The sequence below is a fragment of the Centropristis striata genome, chromosome 19 (genome assembly GCF_030273125.1).
Source record: "Centropristis striata isolate RG_2023a ecotype Rhode Island chromosome 19, C.striata_1.0, whole genome shotgun sequence".
Lineage (NCBI taxonomy): Eukaryota > Metazoa > Chordata > Actinopteri > Perciformes > Serranidae > Centropristis > Centropristis striata.
This window is the reverse complement of record NC_081535.1, coordinates 5068212-5081380: the sequence shown is the minus strand read 5'-3', so window position 1 is coordinate 5081380 and position 13169 is coordinate 5068212.

Sequence of the window (13169 nt, the reverse complement as noted above, 5' to 3'; positions counted from 1 at the left end):
CAAGTTTTTGGCCCTCTACAAAAAATATTACATGCTCAGAGCAAGAGCTTCAGAAGTCAAGACAAATTCCAAAAAGTTGGAAAAATTGTCTGAAACATACACTAACCAAAAGTTTCGACACACTTTGTTATTCAAACCAAAACTAAAAAGGAACACTGGAATTATGTTGTAAAAAAATGTATATATGTTTTATATTTTAGATTCTTAGAAGTAGCCACCTTTTTTTACTGGCACTGTAAATTAAGAAGAAAATTATAATTTGTTAATCCTTAGTAACATATTTTGTTGGAGTTCATGTGTCAGCGTGGGTTCCTCACACAGTCCAAAAACATGCAGCTTAGGTTAAATTGGACTCTAAATTGCCCGTAGGAGTGAATGAGAGCGTGACTGTCTGTCTCTGCATTTAAGTACAATTTTGAGGTACTTGTACTTAACCTGACATTTCCAATTTACAGCTGCATCTCAATAAATTAAAATATGATGATAAAAGTCCATTTCCAGTAGTTCAAGTCAAACAGCTCCAATCAAGTATTGAGTCATATAGATGGATACTTTTCAGAGGCCAACATTTACATATTAAACATACTTTTTAAAATTGGTCTTTTGTAATATTTAACTTAAAAACAAGATCGAATTTAAAGTGATTAGACTTTTTTTTTTTTTTTTTAAATTAAACCTCATAAACAGTATATTAAGTGGTTTTAATGAGCCCTAATTTGAATCTGTTCTGTCTGTATATATTACCAATATGTTATTGTTATTTACAGAGGTGGAAAGTAACTAAGTACATTTAATCAAGTACTGTACTTAAGTACAATTTTGAGGTATTTATGTAACTTTATACTTCTAATCCACTACATTTAGCTGACAGCTTTAGTTACTTTACAGGTTGAGATTTAACATAAAAAACATGATCAGTTTAAACTGATTACACTTTCTTTCAAATTAAATTTTATAAAAGCATATTAAGTAGATAAAATGAGTCCTATCTTTATTAAATTAAAACGCTGCTTACATAAATGCATCAATAATAATAATAATAATAATAATAATCTAATAACATATTTAGAATATATTTAACAATCTGAGTGGATCTATTCTGCATAACGAATACTTTTACTTTTGATACTTCAAGTACATTTTGATGCTGATACTTTTGTACTTTTACTTCAATAAGTTTTGAATGCAGGACTTTTACTTGTCGTGGAGTAATTTAACAGCGTGGTATTAGTACTTTTACTGAAGTAAAGGATCTAAATACTTCTTCCATCACTGCTGCAGAGCCAATCGGCTCCAAAGTTCTCCTGACAGTAGTTGAAAAGGTGACTCTGTGTCACCTAAGTTTTCCAATTTTGCATAAAGTTATCATGCTAATTAATGCAGAAGTGGCCCAAGTGCACAGAATGAATTTAATGATGCCTTTTTCTTTCTGATCTTTTTTGCTTTTTCCTGCTTTTCTCACTGCTTCAAGAGTCAACATGTCCCCAAAACAAGATGAAACCTGTTCTGAAAACTAAACCCAACATTAGCCCTGGTGCCAGGAGGGAGAGAATGAGGGAGAAGAAGGAAACTCATCCAATTTTCGTTTGCTGGCCGCTGCAGCCAAAACTCTCATTTACTGTATAAACTCCTGGCTGCCAAGAGCCCGTGTCCAAATCAAATAGCCCGGCGCAGCAGACTCTAAAAACGCTTCCACTGGTGGACTCTTTGGCCAATTCATATTTAGTCTAAAAAGAGCACAGATGGGGGGAGGATTTTTTTTTTTTTCCGCTTTCCATGCTGGTGTGTGTTCTGACTTATCTCATCATAAACATGCCTTGAATGGTGGGAAAGAGGGTTTGCATTTGAAAAGGACACGTAGTGATGAAAATGCTCTTGTGATTGTTCTCATAGAGTCATGAATATGATTTGAGAAAGAGAGACACAGTTGTGTTTGTGAAAGTGAGAGATAAAGTGGTGAGAGTGGGTTGGTGTGTTTGCTGCGAGCATGTATTTAACTTTCCCTGTGTGTGTGTGTGTGTGTGTGTGTGTGTGTGAGTCTGCATATCCTCAGCTTCACAGGGACGACGTAATACATTTCATATGCGTCTCATCACCCTATTTATTGCCAAATCCACATCAAAATCACCAATGTAAATGCTGTAATTTTCACAGAATGTCATCTGCCATCCAGCGTCAATTTAGAAGGTATTATCCTGTCAAAATCAAGTTTTTCAAAATGTTAGTCCCTATGCAATGAATGACAGGAAGATATGAGACAAAGTCATTCGTCAAACTAAAGTTAACCCTCTGGAGTCTCCAAAAGCTCCAAATCCAGACTTCTTCATGACATCCAGACTAGAAAACAAAGCAGCGTGGAGCCCTACTGTAAATTTACCTCTAAAGTTCTGGCTGTAAACTCCATGAGGCCAGTTTCAGTTTGATGATGATATACCAAGTAAAACTGGAGACAAGCTTAAATATATTTAGTATAAAATGATAGAACTGGGTGTGACCCTCTTATATGTTAGATTTGCAACCTTTAACCATTTAAAATTATTTATTGAGAATGATCGTGTTTTGAAAGTTAAAAAAAAGATTCAAAATCAAATTTTATGTTGGACTAAATGACTAAAAAAGACACAAAATGACCTAAAAAGACACAAAATGACTAAAAAAGACACAAAATGATTTAAAAAAGACACAAAATGACTAAAAAAAGATACAAAATGACTTTAAAAAAGACACAAAATGACAAAAAAAGACACAAATGACCTAAAAAAGACACAAAATGACTAAAAAACAGACACAAAATGACAATAAAAAGACACAAAATGACAAAAAAATACACAAAATGACTAAAAAAGACACAAAATGACTTAAAAAAGACACAAAATGACCAAAAAAGACACAAAATGACAAAAAAGACACAAAGTGACCAAAAAAGACACAAAATGACCTAAAAAGACACAAAATGACTAAAAAAGACACAAAATGATTTAAAAAAGACACAAAATGACTAAAAAAAGATACAAAATGACTTTAAAAAAGACACAAAATGACAAAAAAAGACACAAATGACCTAAAAAAGACACAAAATGACTAAAAAACAGACACAAAATGACAATAAAAAGACACAAAATGACAAAAAAATACACAAAATGACTAAAAAAGACACAAAATGGCTTAAAAAAAGACACAGAATGACCAAAAAAGACACAAAATGGCAAAAAAAGACACAAAATGACTAAAAAAAGACACAACAACAGACACAAAATTACCAAAAAGACACAAAAAAGACATGAAAAGACATGAAAATGATTAAAAAATGGAGAAAATAGCCCAAGACTCCATAGAGTTAAATCATGACATAGTTTTGTGTTTGCATTTGAAAAAGTGCATAGTTGCCTGGGATTATTACAGGTACTGCTATTCTTCTCAATATCATCACCAGTTGGATTTGCTCATATTATCACTGAATGTTTAAAGTTGCTTCATATCTGTATCCAATATTGGTCTATCTTGGCTGGTTTGAGAGCAGATTTAATAATAATAATCCAATAACTTTATTTTGAAATAAACCATTTTACCTTTGCAGCCTCGGCGCCAGGGAAGAATGTTGGTATTGTACGTTCAACGAACCACAGATAAACTGATATGACAAGTTTTTGGCCCTCTACAAAAATAATACATGCTCGGAGCAACTGCTTCAGAAGTCAAGACAAATTCCAAAAACTTGGAAAAATTGTCTAAAACAAACACTACAATCAAAAGTTTGGACACAGCTTGTCATTCGTTGTTTTTCCTTTATAGTTTTGACGTCTTCAGTATTAGTCTACAATGTTGGATATAAAACAAAGGAACACTGGAATTATGTTGAAAAAATATGTGTGTCCATGTGTTTTATATTTTAGATTCTTAGAAGTAGCCACCTTTTTTACTGGAAGCCAACTGTAAATTAAAAAGAAAATTATAAATTGTTAATCCTTAGTAACAAATAAGCATCCCAACTCTTTAGACAGGCTGGACAGGACTTTCACCCAGGAGATGTTGAGTAACAAACATGCCTTTTTTAAAGCCAAACCACAATCTTTTCCCAAACCTAACCAAGTCCTTTGTGTATGAACTCACAATAGTGCGGTCCTGCAATTGTCCCGTTATATTACCAGAAAGATCTGTGAAGGCTTTTTGCCTTAGGGCATTCATAGTGATCCTGCGAAGGCGTGATTTGGTTGCCCTTTCATAGTGCTGTCTGGAATTGCGGAACAAGTAGCGCAGAGCTAACAGGCTAACAGTTAGCTCTGTAGCAGTAGAGTGTGTATGTGCTAATAGGCTACACAGTTAGCTCTGTAGCAGTACAGTGTGTATGTGCTAATAGGCTACACAGTTAGCTCTGTAGCAGTACAGTGTGTATGTGCTAATAGGCTACACAGTTAGCTCTGTAGCAGTACAGTGTGTATGTGCTAATAGGCTACACAGTTAGCTCTGTAGCAGTACAGTGTGTATGTGCTGCAGCAGGATGTGTTCAGTTAACGACCTCCATTTGTTGCAACAAGCGCCGCACATTTTGTGTACAGTTAGCGATGCCGGTTTGTTTACACTAAGCGATTCTTAGCCCTGCTTTTGGTATCCAATCACAGAACTGTCAAAAGAAACGCTGTTCTGCCATATAATTGACAAGAAAATACTTTATAAATGCTGCATAAATTAAAGATTTTACCTTTAAATATTACAGTAGGGTGGATTCGGGTAATGTGGGACACTTAAGGTTTGGCTGGTTTATTTCCTGCTTAAAGTAGATATAGTCATCAAAACCTTTACTATTGGTCTACCATGGGTGTCACGTGACTGAAATTACATAAAATGTTTTTAAATTAAAAAAAATATAACAAAGTCAAAATTGCAAAAAGTGTCCCACATTACCCAAATTCACCCTATATTTTTGTTAGAGTTATGTAACAGTTTAACAGTGAGAAAAAGTATTTTCACACAGTGGAGTAATGTATTTTTAAAAATTACAGTAAAAAATACAGTTTTATATACATTTACGGTGTTTCATTGTTACTGAAACTGAATTAACCCATTTTTCTCATTTTATGGTCTTTTACTGTCATGGTTTATCAGTTTTTCACCGTAAAATTTACAGATAATTTTTTACAGTGTAGAAAACCATTTTTAGGGTTTAATTTCCGAATGTGTATCACAAGCTTGCAGGGACAAGGAGAGAAGATTAATTTGGTGTCCCCTCTTTATTTAAATTTCTGTTTACAACATATGAGAAAGAAGTATGGTCTCTGTAGTTTTTATGTAATGGACAATAAAATGTTTAATGTAAATAACACTGCATAGCACATTTGACAATGTGCTATGCAGTGATAAAACTATTTCACGCAGGAGAAAACCTAGAAAGTGAGAGAAACTGTCTGTACATTGTGTCCACAAAACCTAATCCGCATGTCAGGGTTAATATGCATTAAAATAATTTACAAGATTGTGTGGGGAACACAATAGGCTGCAGTGGTTGTAATAAAAGAGCATAAAGCTGCCACTTCCCTCATACCATCCTGCTGAAACATATCTATATAACTTCAAATTATTGAGGTTAATCTAATGTCTGTCAGAAGCAGAGTGAGCGGGGGAAATCATGAAAATGGAAAAATGCAGAGGAGATTGTGCCCTGCCTTTAAGCCCAGTGACCCAGAGTGGCCGTATCCCAAGTCTGCTATCAGACCTGGCCGTGCTCTACTTGCAAAACTGTCTGGCTCACAAGGCTTCCCCATTATGGATTGCACGCTAAATTTCATTTTAATTCCATCTCTATCCAGCCGGGGCAGCCCTGTGAGATAAAATATGTCTTTTTCTCAATAGAAATCTGTATCAGCAACCCATTATTATTCTTAAAAAGTACATACATACAGAGTTATTAATACAAAGTCCTGTCATCATGGTGCAAAACAATGTTAAAGTGATTATCATTAGCACCGCCGTCCAAAAAGAACAAGCTGTCCACTGACTGAAACATTTATATCCTGTGTTGCCGTATTACATTGTTCCATTGTCCATTTTCTGTTACATTTTAGTGGAGTAATTACTCAGAATGATAAAATAATAAAAAGTTAACTGCCTTTTTTAATCAGATCTGTCTACTAGATGTATGACTTCATAAGTTGTGCAAAAAAGTATTCAGATCTCTTAAATAAGTAAAAGTACTAATACCACACTGTGAAATTACTCTACTACAAGTAAAAGTCCTTCATTCAAAACTTACTGAAGTAAAAGTACAAAAGTATCAGCATCAAAATGTACTTAAAGTATCAAAAGTAAAAGTACTCGTTGTGCAGAATGGACCCACTCAGACTGTTTTATATATTCTAAATATACTATTAGATTATTATTATTATTATTATTGTTATTGGTGCATTTATGTGTTTTAATTTATAAACATGCAGAATCACTTTAAATTAATCATGTTTTTATGTCAAATCTCGTCCTGAAAAGTAACTATACTACTACTTTGCTACATTTTAAGGGCAAATATTGTACTTCTTACTCCATTACTTTTAAAGTAACAAATGTGGAAATACTCAAGTAAAGTAAAAGTACCTTAAAAGTGAAAAAAAGTACTTACAGATTGTTTTATAAATTCAAAATATATTATTAGATTATTATTTTTGATGCATTTATGTCAGCAGCGTTTCATTTTCTCAAGATAGGGCTCATTTAAACTACTTAATACTTCTACTTAATACTAATTAAAACTGTTATGTTTAATTAAAAACATGTCTATTTTTAAACTGATTGTGTTTTTATGTTAAATCTTTACCTGTAAAGTAACTAAAGCTGTCAGCTAAATGTAGAGGAGTAGAAGTATAAAGTTACATAAAATGGAACTACTCAAGTAAAGTACAAGTACCTAAATATTTTACTTAAGTACATTACTTGACAATATAATAACATAACATAATAACATACATAACATTATAACATCAACAAACATAACATTAACACAATACATGTTGGGATATGTGATATGTTTCACGTTTTTACATGGAACTTATCATGTTATAACATGATAGTTTTAGGGTATTTCATGATAAAAAACGAGAGAAAAAAGCAAGAATAGATGCATAGAGGCAAGAATAGATAGATTCTACAGTAAGTTTCATATTAAAACGTGAAACTTATCACATTATAACGTGATACTGAGCCTTTTTTTTCTTAGTGTGGCAGCAATAAGTTTCTGTAACAAACTAATTTATGTGGCATCCTATTTAACTTAACCTCAATATTCTTCTACATGTGATAAACCAGGTTCAACAGAGAAGAGAAAGCCTTAAAACAGTTGGACTATGTTTTTTAATATCTTGTCTCTCTTTGGGATTAATACATTTGTATAAATAGAAATATATGCATGCACTGTAAAAAAATATAAACAATAGCTATTCAATAAAATTGAGGCAACAGATTGCACGCAATGTTATTAATTACATCTAACTACTTTACAAGTTGAGTTAATAACTTAACAGGAAGTGCCTGTCCCCTAAAAATGGACTAATTCTCTTTGTCTTGATTTTTAATTACATACACATAAAGATGATATTTAATGTGATCAAAATAAGTAGATTCTATCTCAAACATTTTTATATTAAAGTTACTTAAACAACTGCCTCAAAATCAACGATGCATTTATATTTAATACATTTTATCAAATATATTAAGCAAAATGAAATGACTACAGAATAATTTATTACAGTGTTCTCTGAGTCATTTTTCCCCTTTTGTGTGCAGGAACACAAACCCCTCCTTTCTACATGTTGTCGACTTGTGACGCAAGATTGAAAGCTATTATTTAATGGCCCCGGTTTTATTTCTGTCCATGTTACAGAGCAGAAGGTGAGTTCTGATCATATATATTATGTATAATAGCTGGCCTGGCTGCTCTCTGAATGTGGTGTTTAGCGAAGGCCTGCATGTTCCTATAAGCTTGGAAAGGTTTCTTTATATAAATGTGCTGGAAACTGAATGTTCTTTAGGTGTTCTTTTAATGTGGCACAGATAATAATGTCCAGTTTAGGCATATATATATATATTAAAGGTGCCACAAAAACATGCAAACGGTCAGATGTACTTTGTAACAAAATACTTTAAGAGCTTGTATTTGTTCATTTCAAATACTTCAAAACACTGTTTTATATGTCATTGTATTCAGCAGAGAAAAAAATCGATTTAATTAAAAAAGCAGATTTTATTTTGCAAGCGTTCACCAAAGACTTTCTCCAGGGCAAGAACAAGTAAAAGTGTCTGCAGCCGTATAAAATTTGTGTTATTTTAATTATATTTTCAAATTACAAATGACTTTTATGTTAATAGATTTTCTCACACTAGTATTTTGTATTTTTGGTAAATTTGATAAGCAAGTATTTTTTCATTTGTAGCAAGACACTTTTTAATTCATTTGCACCAATCTCTCTTTGCTGCTGGACTTGGAAAACATGAGCACTCTGATATTTCAGCCCACATGTGGCAACTAGACTGCATTCATGACCTTGCACAGTGTTGCAATATTAACGAAAGTGAAAAAATTGTGGAACCGTCCTGTGATTATATTTTCTGCTGCAAAAGTTTATGGGTTCCTCCCAGGCAGGAACCTCTCCGGTCTGAGCAGTGAAGTAAACCAGGAAGTGCTTTAAGCCTGCAATCTTTAAAAAAAAAAAAATTCGGTAACGCTTTATATTAAGGTCCTTATAATAACCATTAATTAACAAGTAATAAGGCCCTTGTAAGTCCTTACAAGATGCTTATTAACATTATTGTGTGTTTATAAGCCTTTATTAATCTTATTTTGTTTGCTTATTGATATTAAAATATACTTTATTGCTCATCTATTATAAGTTAACTATAAGTTAACTATGCTTTTTGCAGCTAAAGGGATCTAAAGCGAGAACAATGCCTTATTACTTGTTAATTAATGGTTATTAAGGACCTTATTATAAAGCGTTACCAAAAATTCTTGTGGTATCATTATGGCCTCAATCACTAGTTTTAAGTCTTCTTCAAGACAATGTGATGTTAATTGTGTCAATGTTGGTGCCATTTTGAAGAAAATACAAGATAAATAACCATATCATTTTGGGTGTCGCTACCTTTGACTGACAGGTCGCTAACACAGAGAGCTGGGTTAGTTTAGGGTTAGGTTCGGGTTAAAAATGCAGCACTCTTAGAAACTGCTATGGAGGGCACGGGCACAGGATGATTATATATATCTCTTAAAGGTGAATGAGAGGGGTTTTCTTTCATAAAAGCTTTTAAAAAGGTGTCTCTTATCTATAAAATAGTCAAAGGAGTGGTTTTAAAAGATGGAGGCAGGGGATTCTGCTGAGGTTGAGGGAGCAACCCATTTCTTTGGTCAACTAAAATTAACATAAAAAGAAATAATAAAAGTAAGATTTTTTGCGAGGCGATCCGGTTAGTTACCCGGAGGAGATTAAAAGGTATAGAAATGGAGTAAAACCACAGTTTTAAAAAAACAACCTTTTTTGCCATGTAAAAAATAAATAAATAAATAGAATTTTGATAAATGTATACAATCATTTTAAACATGTAGATCTTAAAAAGTGCTGTCAAAATATGTGTTAAAATATAAAATAACGTGAACGACCAGAGACTTAATCAACTGTGCATAATTAGTAAATATAAGTGCTTGAAAGGGGTGAATAAAAAAGGTAAGTGCTATAAAATCTTATGTAAAAATCCATGCAATAAAACCACACATAAAATTTCTTAAAAGCAAAGGTATGTTATTATTCTTGTTGGCTTAGGGTTAGGACAGTGAAGCAAAACAATGCTTATCTACGGCACAGTGTACATCTAAACAACTGTGAACCTGTTTGATGTGTTTTTGTCTCATAAAATTTCATGACAGTTTATTTAAAAATTTTGTTAATTTAAAAGTGTCTTGTTGGGCGTTCGGTTGTACGAAAAGACACTCCAAAGAGTCGGCTGTTTATTTTTTCCAGTAAGTACACTGAAAAAAAGCAAACTGGGTGTCTGTTACCTTATCCTTAGTCTAACATGTAGCTTGTACTATATACAATTATGTTTTGTGGTTGAACAATTTTAAAACATGTAGTTTAAGCATAAAATGCAACAATTTTAAATTTACTAGAATAATTTATGTTAAAACAACCCAATTTTCTTTGTGTTTTTCTTTTCTAATCTTGACACCAGCTGGGGTTATATAGGTTGAATAAATGAATAATTACTATTATGTTCATTTTCATATGATAAAGGTAATCTTTTAGGCTAAACCACTTCAACCTAGCTTTGTTTTGTTGGCTCAGCACAATTAATTCATGTACTGGGCCAATTTAAAAAGTAGTTGTATCTACCCTATTAAATAAAGTAACTCTTAATGATATCATACACATTTAAATGGCCCAATAAAACTACGTTAGTATGTTACAATTATCCTTACAAATCTAGTTGGACTGACCCCTGGTAATTAATTAACAGTAACGCAAATACATCATGTTGACCCAACATATTTACATTTTGTTCACTCAACAAAATTGTTTCTCGTTAATTTAAAGCATTTTATTTAGGTGGAAATTATTTCCATAATTTTATTACGTTCTGGGAACAAGTTTTTTTTTTTTTAATGTAACGTACATTTTGTTTTCGTGTTAACAGTTTATTTTTAGATACACCCGTCCTTACACCTCCACAGTCCAAATATGGTCTCTCCCGGTTTCAAAAAACAAAGATGGCGACGGACGTAAAGCAAAATGGCGACAGCCGTAATGCCAAACTCCATGCTTCAAAAGGCCGGTCCACAAACCTATAGGTGACGTCATGGCGACTACGTCCATTTTTTATATCCAGTCTCTGATTCGTCCTTGGTCCATGCTTCACTCTTCCACCAAGTTTCCTTAAAATGGAAGTTTTCCATAATTCTTCAGACAAACAAACCAACTTGCCAAACTGAGTGATAAAATTATATTAAAAGCAGTTTTGCAGCGTTTCACAGTCTTTCATCATAATGTCTAATTAAATTCCTTCTTGCCTTTATAGATCCTATCAGGTTGAGCAGCATCGTGTCCCAGACGGAAAGGAATTTGGCTAAAACAGTAAAAACAGCCTGTAAAATCACTGACACCAGCTGCCCTTGGACATCCACAAGCTGCATTCACGAGAGAGAGAGGGACCGACCCCTTGTTCAGCAAGTATTGATCGCTGCCATTTCCTGTTTGTAAAACTGAATGGTGAAAGCACCAAGGAACCGCCAGGTTGGGCCCATAGAAAGATTTCACATTGGGCCCCACCAACATGGGGACTGCTGTCTCCTGAAATACTCATTTTGACTTGCACATCATTGGCATTGTTACCACCTGACACACTGTTCACACTCCTTCACTAAACCAAATGACTTGTTGATGTTATACATATGTTTTTTTTCTATTATCAGTTTATTACTTTCTAATAACTATGAAATTTAAGGTGGAGGCTTTAACTCTATGGAGTCTTGGACTATTTTGTCCATTTTTGAATCCTTTTCATGTCTTTTTTGTGTCTTTTTTTTTTAGTTATTTTGTGTCTTTTTTGTCATTTTGTGTCTTCTGTGTCTTTTATGGTCATTTTCTATGGAGTCTTGGACTATTTTGTCCATTTTTGTATTAATGTCTTTTTTGTGTCTTTCTTTGTGTCTTTTTTTTGTTCATTCTGTGTCTGTTGTGTCTTTTTTGGTCATTTTGTGACTTTTTTTTTGTTTTTTGTGTCTTTTTTGGTCATTTTGTGTCTGTTGTTGTGTCTTTTTTGGTCATTATGTTTTTGTTGTGTCTTTTTTTTAGTTATTTTGTGTCTTTTTTGTCTTTTTGTGTCTTTTTGTGTCTTTTTTTGGTCATTTTCTCTCTCTCTTTGGTCATTTTGTGTCTTTATTTCTAGTCATTTTGTCTTTTTTGGTCATTTTGTCTTTTTGGTCATTTTGTGTCTTTTGTGTCTTTTATGGTCAGTTTGTGTCTTTATTTCTAGTCATTTTAGGTCTTTTTTGGTCATTTTTGTGTCTTTTTTTGACGTCATGAAGAAGTCTTGCTCCAGCACTTTCCTGGACTCCAGAGGGCTAAATAAGCCCACCTGGGTTTTCTGCCTCTCCCTGCACTTTACACTATATGTTATCTTTGTCCTTTAATGCCATTCTAACCGTGCAAATAAAATAAACCTAAACCTAAATCTCATGATTTTTGCCCATGCAGTTTGGGGCCACAAACATTCTGTATGAATCCATCTTCAGTGATTTTATTTGAATATTTCTGCATACTCCGAATCGCATAAATTGAATATGTCTGGAAAACAACTCTTATGAAAGAGACTTTTATGGATATAATGAGCCCAATTGAATTCATATGTGATGATGTTAGTGCCCATAGTAACCATTTTATTGTAGTGAGTGCATTTTTTTTAGAACTTGACCTCACTGTTTAAAATGACCTGCTGGGACCTCGAGGATAATCACAGCCTCATGAAACTTTACAGGCACGAACCAGTTGGGCATTTAGAGGATGCACGGCCTTTCGAGGATACTAACAATAAGGGTTTTTCTGTAAAACAGAAGCATTCGCCATCCAATCACCAAAAAATGCAATTCATTCCATACCAAACCACAGCATGAAATCTCATGTGGTGTGTCCCATTGTGTCTTTATGTGGTATTTGGGGATTTTTTGACCACTTTTTTTTAATTCTCCATTGAGCAAATAATTATGCATCAAATCTGTGTAACAAATTGTACATATGCTGCACAGCTGAAAGTGAATAACAACGCCATGGACTCATGGTGTGACGAATTTAACTTTGATCTGGAAAAGGAAAATACAGCTCGACGTTTTTTACAAATGCTTTTCCATGGAACAATTTAACTGAGGTTGCAGTGGTGGCTGGATGTAAGGTGTCAGGAGTCATGGTCTGCGCCCCACTGGGACCTCCAACTGGGACACATTTGCTGTCAGAAAGCAGCAACAGCCCCAGCAGGAGACAGAGAGCATGTGTGGATTAAAGCTGAATGCCGACAAGTATATTGTTGCATCCATCGGATTGCACCAGTGTGTTGGTTTTTGGCCAAAATGTTTTGGCTGTAGTCTTTTTGGATAATTAGGGGGGTATTAATTTAGATGAAATGTGTGTGGTGCATCAGGTGGT